We start from the raw sequence: 11381 nt of genomic DNA, 5'->3' as shown, positions 1-11381 counted from the left end.
CAGAGCAAAGAAGGAAATTTGTGACTCTAAATACTTAAATTAACAAAGAAGAAAGATCTCAAATCAGAGATCTAACCTCAAAATAAGATGACATAGAAAGAAAAGTAAATGAAATCCAAGGTAACCAGAAGGAAGAAAATGACAAATATTAGAGTGGAGATAAATAAAATAGAGAATTAAAAACAATAGAACCAACAAAATCAAAAGTTGGTTCTTTGAAAAGATCAATAAAATCAATAACTTTAACTAATTAGAGAAGGAAAAAGTAAGAACACCAAAAGTCAGAAATGTAAGGCAGGACATGACTACCAATCCCACAGATATAAAAAAGAATTATAAGATAATACTATGCAGTTAAACAACAACAATTTATGTAACCTAAATGAAATGAAAAAAACACCTAGAAAGAGATTACCTACACTGGCTCAAGAAGAAATAGAGGGACGCACATGTGGCTCAAGCGATAGCGCTTCAGTCTACCATATGGGAGGACCCACATTCAATCCCTGGGACCTCCTGGTGAAAAAGAAGAAGAGAAAGCATGCCTGCATGGGTAGCCAAGTGCCCTTGCGGTGAGCCCAGTGCATGCTTGGTGAGCTGAGTCCCCACATGAGAGCCTGCATGGTGAGTTGAGTGCCTGCTTGCTGAGCAGAGTGCCTGTGTGAGTGTCCACATGGTGAGCCAGTGTCTGCATGGTGAGCCATGTGAGGTGAGCCAAGTGCCTGTGCAGTGAGCCAGTGCCAGCACAAGTGAGAAGAAGATGCAACAAAAGAGAGACAAAGGGAAGAGTGAAGGTTAAGTGTAGCAGAAACCAGGAACTGAGATGGTGCCGCTAACAGGAAACCTTTCTACACATCAGTGGCCCCCAGGATCAAATCCCAGTGAACCCTAGAGAAGAAAAAAATGATAAGGGAAGACAAAAAAAGTGGAATAGATACATATCACACAGCAAATGGACAGAGACAGTAAAAATAGCAGTATGGGGAGAGGAGAAGGGGAAAACAAATAAATAAATCTAAAAAAGAAGAAGAAATAGAAAATCTCCACAGACCAAACTAGTAAAGAGATTGAATCAGTCATCAAAACCCTCCCAACAAAGATAACTGCAGGGCAAGCTGTCTTTACAGGTAATTTTTCCAACCTTCCAAGAAGAATTAATAAGAATCCTGTCCAAACTCCTCCAAAAAAATCGTAGAGAACAAAGCACTTCCTCACTCATTCTGTAAGTCCAATATCACTCTCATATAAAAGAGAGATGAAAATATCACCAAAAAACAAAATTAAAGCCAACAATCCTTATATGTATAGATATAAGAAATACTCAACAGAATACTAGAAAATGGAATCAAATAGCACATTAAAAGAATTATACACCATGTTCAAGTGATATTAACTTTTCAATGCAAGAGTGGTTCAACATAAAATTAATTAAAGAAAACACCAAGTAAATCGAATGAAGAATAAAATATAACATGACCATCTCAATTAATTTAAAAATGCATTTGATAAAATCCAACACGTTTTCTTCATAAAAACTAGGAATAGAAAAAACTGCTTGAATATGATAGTAGTAACATTTAGGAAAACCCACCACCAATATATTTAATAGTTAAAGGCTGAAAGCTTTCTTTCTAAGATAAGGTACAAGACAAGGATGCCCACTATTCCTACTATTCTTCAACATTGTACTGGAGATTCTAGCAAGAGCAATTAGGCAAGGAACAAAAAGCATGAAAATTTGAAAAGCATGAAAATTTCCTGTTTTTTGGCGACATGATCCTACAACTAGAAGGTAGGAAAACATCCATAACAGAGTTGTTTGAATAAACAAATTCAGTAAATGGTAGTAAATAAGAGCAACATAAAAAAGGTCTGTAATGTTTTTATGCAATACTAGTGAATAATCTGAAGAATAAATTTTTAAAATTCCATTGACAACAGCAACTAGAAGAATCAAATAACTAGGGAAAACCTGACCTAGGATGTAATGACTCAGAAAATTGCAAACATTGCTAAAAGAAACCAAAGATCTAAATAAATGGAAGAATATTCTGTGTTCATGGATTGGAAGACTGAATGTTAAGATGTCAGTTCTTCACAAATGACTTACACACCCAATGCAATCTCAATCAAAATTCCAACTGTCTCTTTGTATAAGTAGAAAAGCCAATCATGAAATTTATATGGAATAGTACATCCAAAGTATAAACAATGAAAGAAAAAAATACATAGGGAATCTTATCAAAATCAAAAATTTTTAATCATAAGAGTACTTTAAACTAAAAATAAACAGGCAACATTTGCCAACAAATGGAAGTAAACAACATGTCCATCAACTGAAGAATGGGTAAACAAAATGTGGTGTATACATACAATGAAATAATATTTAGCTGTATAAATCAAATAATTTCTGGTGTGTGCAACAATATGGATGAACCCTGAGGGAATCACATGGTGTGACTCAAGCCAGACAAAAAAGGACAATTACTGTATGATCTCATTAATAGGAACTAATTATAATAAGCAAAATCATAGAGTTAGAATCTAGAATATAGGTTACCAGGTGATGAAAATGGGGTAGAGAATGGGAATTTGATGCTTATTTTATACAGAATTTCTATTTAGGTTTATTGTAAAGATTTGGAAATGGATTATGGCAATGTGGCACATTATTGTGAGTGTAATAAAGAGCACTGAATTATATATATGAATTTGGACCTGACACCCAAATGTGTCCACAACAAATTTCAGGTTGTGCATACATTATGAAAATAAAACTTGAAAGATAAATCGCATGATTGTATGACACAATGAATCATATTTTAAGTGAAGCACTATAGTTAATAGCCAAGTTTAAGAATGTTCTTTCATGAATTTTAACAAATTAGTATGACACTAATATCAAATGTAATAATAAGGCAGTATATGGAGAAAATATTTTTCCATTTAGCATTGATATAGCACCTTCTTTGCCTTTGTTACAAAAACATTATAATACTACTTATACTACTGCTTAATTATAGTTTACAAGTTACATTAGTTGTATTTTCCCATGTATCACCATATTAACACCTTTTAGAACACTCTAGTATTAATATTATTAACCAAAATCCTCATCTACCACCAAAATCACGATGTTAGGCAGTCCCTAGATTATGCCCTGGCTATATTTCAATTAACCTCCATAGATTAGTCCCAATCACAGTTTTAAATCAGCAGTGTTTGTTATATTCAATATAATGTACTACCATCAACTCTATCCACCTGCACATGTTTATAATTGACCTTATTAAACATTCTACATACATACATACCAGCTCCCACATCTCAACTCATATGCTGTCTCCTATTAACCTATACTCTATATCTTTTAATTCTCAAAGTTTACTCTTGATATTTAGCTCACATCAGTGAGATCATACAATAGTGTTCCTTTTGTGTCTGGCTTATTTCACCCATCATAATATCCTTAAAGTTTATACACGTTGTCATGTCCTTCCCAGTTCATTTCTTCTTACAGCTGAAAAGTATTCCATCACATGTGCATACAATATTTACAATATTTAATCTATCCACTCATCAGCTGACAGGTTATTTACATTTTTTGGCAATTATAACTAATGCTGCTGTAACATTGCTGTGCAAATATCCATTCATGTCTTTTCTTTCAGTTCTTCTGAATACGTTCCTGGTAGTGGGATAGCTGGATCATATTGCAATTCCATATTTGGCTTCCTGAGCACCTGCCAAACCATGTTCCACAGAGGCTGTACCATATTACACTGCCACCAAGAATGAAGGAGTTTTCCTATTTCTCCACATTATTTCCAACACTTACTGTTTTTTACTTTTTAAAAAATATTGACCATTAAATAACATGTGAAATGATATCCCACTGTACTTTTGATCTGCATTTCCCTAATAGCTAATAATGATGCAAATATTTTCATGTTTTCTTTTGTTTTGCTTGTTTTTTTTGGCCATTTGTGATTCTTCTTTGTTAATCTGTCTATTCAAGATTTTTTCCCATGTTTTAATTTTTAACATTTTTTATTAGAGAAGTTGTGAGCTTACAAAACAAGAAAGCATCACATGCAGAATTCCCATAAATCTCTCCTCCACCAACACCTTGCATTATCATGGAACTTTTTTTACAGAATATGAAAGAACATCATCAAAATACGACTATTAACTATGGCCCATTTTTAAATTGGGTTTCTTTTCTTTTTGTCATTGAGTTGTGTGATCTCTTTATAAACGATTGAAATCAAACCCTTGTTGGAGACATAGTTTCCAAAGATTTTCTCCCATTGAGTAGGCTGCCTTTATGCCTTTTTTTTTTAATACAGTCCTTTGAGGTGCAAAAGTGTTACATTTTCAGGGGGTTCCATTTATCTATTTTTTTCTTTTGTTGTTTGTGCTTTGGGTATCAGAGCTCAGAAGCCACCACCTACCATAAGACTTTGAAGATGTTTTCCTATATTTTCTTCTGGGAGTTTTATGGATCTAGTTTTTATATTTAGGTTCTTGATCCAATTGAGTTAATTTTTGCATAAGGTGTGAGATAGGAGTCTCTTTATTTCTTTTAGAATGGTTATCAAGGTCTCCCAATACCATCTGTTGAGTAGGTTGTTTCACCCAGCTGGGTGGGTTTGGCAGAATTGTTAAGAAATCACTTGACCATAGAAGTGAGGACATATTTCTGAATTCTCAATTTAATTCCATTGGTCAATCTTTCTTTCTTTATGCAACTATCAGGCTGTTTTTACTACCATAGCTGTGTAATATGCTTTAAAGTCAGAAAGTGGGAGTACTCTAACTCTGTTCTACTTTTTAAAGATATTTTTGGATATTTGGGGCTCTTACCCTTCCAGAGAAATATAATTGGCTTTTCCAATTCTATAGAGAAAAATATTATAATTTTCATCAGAATTGCATGAAATCTGTAGATCAATTTGAAAAGAATTGACATGTTAGTGATATTTAGTCTTCCAATCCATTAACATGGTTGTCTGTTCTCTGTGTCTATTTGCTGTGTCTTCTTTGTCCTTCTCTTGTTGTCAGCAGTATGGGAATCTGTGTTTCTTTTTGTTGCGTCATCTTGTTGTGTCAGTTCTCTCTGTGTGCAGTGCCATTCCTGGGCAGGCTGCACTTTCTTTCATGCTGGGCAGCTCTCTTTTGTGTCATCCTTTCCTATTCAGACATCAATTATTTCTTTTTCTTGCCTAGTTGCTCTAGCTAGAACTACTAGCACAATATTGAATGAGAATAGAGACAATGGGCAGCCTTTTTTTAAAGATTTATTTATTTATCCGCCCCCCGCCCTTGCAGCTTGCTCCTTTTCTTTTGCTGTGTCCATTTGCTGTGCGTTTTTTCTGTATCTGCTTGTCTCCCTTTTTTTGCATCATCTTGATGCACCAGCTCTCCATGGCGCATGGGCAAGATTTGCCTTCCCAAGGAGCGCCTGGGAGATGAACCCAGAGTTTCCCACATGGTAGATTGGAGCCCAACTAGTTGAACCACAACAGCTTCCCAGAAGCCTTTTTCCCCCCATCTCAGTGGGAAAGGTTTCGGTCTTTCACCATTGAGTACTATGCTAGTTGTAGACTTTTCATATATGCCCTTTACTATATTGAGAAATCCTCCTTCTATTCCTATCTTCTGTAGTGTTTTTATCAAAAAAGAGTGCAAAAAAATTTTTTTTAATGTACAGTATTTTGTCAAATGCCTTTTCTTCATTTATAAAGATGTTCTTGTGATTTTTCTTTTTCAATTTATTAATTTGGTTTATTACACTATATGATTTTCTTGTATGGAATCACCCACTTGGTGTAAAACCCACTTGATCATGGTGTATAAAGTGTTTAGTATGCTTTTGGATTCTGTTTGCAAATATTTTGTTGAGGATTTTTGCATCAATATTTAGTAGAGATATTGGCTTGTAATACTTTTTATTTTTAAAATTTTTATAGTCTTTTTTTAAATGATACATAGATCACAAAAAAAGTTACATTAGAAAGTACGAGGTTCCCACATACACACCTCACTCCACCCCTCTCCTCCCACATCAACAATCTCTTTCATCATTGTAGCACATTCATTGCATTTGGTGAATACATTTTGGAGCACTGCTGCACCACATGGATTATAGTTTACATTGTAGTTTACTCTCTCCCCCAGTACATTCAGTGGGTTATGGTAGGATATATAATGTCTAGCATCTGTCCCTGCAATATCATTTAGGACAACTACAAGTTCCAAAAATGCCCCCACTTCACATCTCTTCTTCCCTCTCCCTGCCCTCTGCAACTACCATGGCCACTTTCTCCACAACAATAATACAATTTCTTCCATTGTTAGTCACAATAGTTTTATAGCAGAATCTCATTAAGACCACTCTGCTCCATATTTTATTCCTCCATCCTGTGTACCCTGGGATGGTAACGTCATTTCACCTCTAAATGGACAGGGGGCTTAGATCCCACATGGCTGATGGATGCAATTTTCCTGCCTGTAGTAGTAGACACACTCAGTTCCTGGTGTGGTGGTTGACTATCTTCACCTCTCTGTTAGCTGACCTGGGTAAGTCAAATGAACCTGAGAAAAGGAGCTGCAACTCTGCTGGAGCACAGGTTCCAGCTGCCCCATGGCCAGTCCAGAGTAATATCTTTATTTTACAAAAGATATACATCTGCATCTGCCTGCAATATATATATGACACTGAGCACTTATGCTCCTATCACATCTCTCCTTGGCTTTGAAGTATTTCTGTCTTTGGTGACTGCATAATGAATACTCATTTTTTTCCTGCAGCACCCCATTTTGAATGTGGTGTGCATCTTTTAGCAGTCATGCTAAGTAATCCTGAGAACCTCCTAAAGTCACACACTTTGTTTGAGTGTACATCTGTTTGTGGTCCAACCATAGTGAGCACAACAAATCCTTGAACTTTTGGGTTATTTTGTTTGGTTGGTTAGCTTTTGGTTTTTGGAAGAGAAATCTTTATTGTTTTCTGTATAAAAATGTCCATCAGGTGGAGGTTGAAGGATCTGGGGGTCAGTTGCTTGTACAGGAAGAAGAAGGTACACCACCTCTTGGCAGTTGTTCCACCAACTCTTGCACACCTTGCTCAGAGTCCCACACAATACACAGGTCCAAGATGAGTAGTAGAGAGGTCAAAAGCTCAGTAGCACTGTACAGGAGGATCTGCAGAGGTTACAAGAAGGCCAAAATTTAGGGTCAGGTTGTCCTGGTTGAAGTAGAGATGCTTGGCTAGAGAAGTTTCTCCTAGTTCTTCAATATCCACCAGGTCAATGTTGGCATTGGAGTCATTCAGCGCCCTGAATGTCACATCAGTCTACTGCTTCTTTATGGGGGAGAGGGAGAGGTCAAAATTTAGGGTCAGGTTGTCCTGGTTGAAGTAGAGATGCTTGGCTAGAGAAGTTTCTCCTAGTTCTTCAATATCCACCAGGTCAATGTTGGCATTGGAGTCATTCAGCGCCCTGAATGTCACATCAGTCTACTGCTTCTTTATGGGGGAGAAGGAGAGGCCAAAATTTAGGGTCAGGTTGTCCTGGCTGAAGTAGAGATGCTTGGCTGGAGAAGTTTCTCCTAGTTCTTCAATATCCACCAGGTCAATGTTGGCATTGGAGTCATTCAGCGCCCTGAGTGTCACATCAGTCTACTGCCTCAGAGACAGTGGAGCTGCTGGATGGAGTGACAGCTGGAGATGGCAACAAGACACCAGATGCCACCTTCTTGGGTCCTTTCTTGGATGACTCAGCTGGAAGAGTGATGCCAGAGTCTTCACAGACCTTGAGTTTTATAGCGGCCTTTACCTGAGTCCCCGCGGGGAAAGAGTCCGCCACGGGATGGATTTTTTTGGTGAGCTCCCAGAGCTCGTTTAGGCGGCACCCCCCATGGAAAAGATCTCACCAACGTTTGCGGACTCTGACATTATAGTCCTGCTGCCTCCACACAAAGACGCTGCCACAGCCGCCAATTCAGACAGGACCACGGAGAACCCACAACCGAACCTCTATGGCCTCTAAGTGACACACCATCATGAACATTCTCAGGCTGTTGTAACATTCTGCTATATCTATGGAATACGTGCATGTGTGGCCAAAGCACAGTGAGCACTCAGAGGCAACTTTTGGTCTGGCATGTCTCTGACAGTAGACAGACCATAGTAAACACTCAGAGTTTGCCTCTTAAGCTTTGATGTGCATTTGTCTCCAGTCAGATCACAATGACACCTCTTGGACTCCTGTGCCATCCCAGGTGGCTTTAGTGTGCTTCTGTGTGAAGTGTGACTACCTGAACATTCTGAGCATCCTATCTCAAATGTAAACAATTAAGCCCTTGGATATTTCTACCAGAAACTCATTTGACTTTGGTGTGCATCTCTCTGCAGTCACTCTACACAGACCACACAGAAAGTCCCTTAAATGTCCCCTTGGCCTTTGGTGTGAATCTTTATTAGCTCACAGAGTCTATGTAGCATACTTTTTTGGCTTTTGTGATTCTTATCACACCACTGTAAGAATTCACACATTTCTGCAGCAACCCTGTTTGATTTTAGGTATTTCTGTGGTAAAAATGAAGTCAGCATCAGTCTTCCTATTTGCTGTGTCATGCATTTATCTGCAGTCCCAGCACAAAGTGCAATCGAAGTTTCCTGCAACATCTGCATTTATCTTTAGTATTCATCTCTGAATTCAAACACAGTGAACACTAGGAGTCCTCTACTGCACTCCCTTTGATTTTGGTCTGCAATTATATATAGTCACACTATAGTGGGCACACTAGCACTCACAAGATAACTACCCCTGTGATTTTATGTATGTATCTCTAGTTATGCTACAGTGACATATCAGATGCTCCCTTTGTCTCTGGCGCATATCTGTCTGTGGATACACAACTGTAAGCACTCCAAGGTTTCTAAACATACCCTTTCACTTTTGCTTGCATCCTTCTGCACACAACTAGATACACATATATTCTCTTGTAATATCCTGTAATGGTTTTATATGCATCTATCTGTTGTCATACCTCAGTGAACATCCATAGACTGATGCAACATTCTACTTTGTTTAGGAGTACTTAAAGTCAAACCACAGTGAGCACAGCGACACTCTTAATCCACTACAATGGTTTGTTTATATATACCTGGAGCTAACTACAATGAATTCTGAATGTCTCCTACTGCAATCCCTTTGATTTTGGAGTGCACCTGTTTCAAGTCACATCACAATAACAATCAGTTACTTCTGCTATGTTCTCTTCTTGTTTTGGCATCTATACACAGTCAGACCAAGTGAGCACACATTCTTCCTCTTCTTACTTTGTAGTATACATTAGTGTGCAACCACACCATACTGAGCACAGAAGTTCACCCAGCATCCCAGTTAGATTTTGGTGTGCATTATCTGTGTGGTCACCCCACACTGAACACTCATAGTTTTCTGTGGTAACCTTCCTTGTTGCTGTCACTCCATAGTAAATATTCAGATGTTTCTGCAGCAAACCTGCATGTGTCCACAAGTTAGATCACTCTGAACATGCTGACAGAGGCCCCATCTTATCTAGGTATGCATTTGTTTGCAGTTCTACCACAGAGGTTTTTGTGGCATATCTCTAATTTCAGATTAATATTCGCATCAGAGAGGGTCATTAAAGGTCCATGTAAACTCATTTTTGATAAATGTGTAAAATGTGTACAGCTTTCAATGATCTTATACCACAATGAGTTTTCAGAGGCTCCCATGATGCCCACTTTGTTTTAGGTAAAAAAAATAATCTTCTACTCTAAAAAGAAAGAAATAAAACTGTTTTTATTAACAGGTGATGTGATCAACTATGTATGAAATATACGTGAACTAAAAAATGAAGCTACAGGTAATAAGTGAGTTTCCCAATATCCCATAATACAATATCAATATATAAAAATTAATTGCTTTTTATATACTCCCAACAATCAAAAATTAAAACTAGAAATCAATACCATGTGTAATAGCAATAAAATTATAAAATACTTAGGGTTAAATCTGATGAAAGCTGTTTAAGACATGTACACTGGAAACAGCAAAATTTTGCTGAAATTAGAAGGGCTCTAAATAAATGGTGAGATCCCATGCTCTTCTTTATTTATCTTCAGTTAAGTGCAATCCCAACCAAAATCCCAAAAGAACTGTTGGAATCAGTTTAACAAACTGGTTCCATGGAAAATTCATATGAAAATGTAAAGGATCTAGAGTAAAAAAAAAAACAATTCTGCAAAAGCAGAACGAAGTTGAAGGGCTAACATTATTTATATAGCTCTTCAATAATGAAGTCAAGGTAGTGTTGGAGAAATTGGGAACATAAAGAATAATAGAACAAAAGAGAGTTCAGGAATGATCTAAATGTGTCTGAGCAACCTATTTTCAACAAAGATATAAAGACAATTTAGTACAAAAAGTATAGGTGTTTTTGAACAGTGGCACTGAACAATGGGATACCCACATACAAAAAAAATGAATTTGAACCATACTCATAACATATCCAAAAATTAGCTCAAATGGATCATAGGCTAAATATAAAACCTTAAGATTATACAATTTCTAGAAGGAAAAAAAGGATAAAATATTTGTGGACTTGGCTTAGATGAAGATTCCTTAAGTACAGTTTTTAAATCTTATATATAAATATACAAAATCATCTAAAACTCAATAAGAACAAACAACCAAGCTGAAAATGGACGAAAGATTTGAACAGAAATTTCATCAAAGAAGATGTACAAATGACAAAAAGCATCTAAAAAGATGCCCAAGATCATTAGTTAATAGAGAATGGAAGATACACCTCTACATATTTCTTATAATATCGAAAGTGAAAAAGAACAACCATACTCAGTGCTGGTGAATATATGACAGAACTGGAAAGGTAGACACTGCTGGTGGGAATGTAAAATTGTATAAAATCACTTAGAAAGGTAGTTTAATATGTTCTGAAAACCATTAAAGATACTTCTACATGATTTAGTAATTCTACTACTCCTAGATTTTTATCCAAAACAAATGGAAGTATATGTTTACACCAAGACTTGCTCTATAAATTTTCAGAGCACTTTATTTTTAATACTAAAAATTGGAAACAACCCAAAGATCCATCAGAGGTGAATGGATAAGCAAATTGTCATTCATCCATATAATGGAATAATACTCATCAAATAAAAGGGAGAAAAGACGTGAAATATTAGTTCACATTAACATAGAGAAATCTCACAATAATTATGCTGAAGGTAGCCAGTCTAAAAAGAAAAGAGTAAGTACAATGTTGTTAAATTGTAAATAACTAAAAAATGCAAACTAATCTTTAGTGACCTGAGGGCAGATAAG

At 36.6% G+C, this 11381-nt stretch overlaps 1 pseudogene; it reads right to left on the bottom strand.

The window, feature by feature from the left end:
- Positions 1-7183: 7183 nt before the first annotated feature.
- Positions 7184-7957, bottom strand: LOC139438239 (chromatin complexes subunit BAP18 pseudogene; annotated as a pseudogene).
- Between the last annotated feature and the right edge of the window lie 3424 nt (positions 7958-11381).

This window comes from Dasypus novemcinctus, chromosome Y (genome assembly GCF_030445035.2).
Source record: "Dasypus novemcinctus isolate mDasNov1 chromosome Y, mDasNov1.1.hap2, whole genome shotgun sequence".
NCBI classification, from domain to species: domain Eukaryota; kingdom Metazoa; phylum Chordata; class Mammalia; order Cingulata; family Dasypodidae; genus Dasypus; species Dasypus novemcinctus.
The sequence above is the reverse complement of the archived record's forward strand: the minus strand, read 5'-3'. Positions and strand labels throughout refer to the sequence as shown.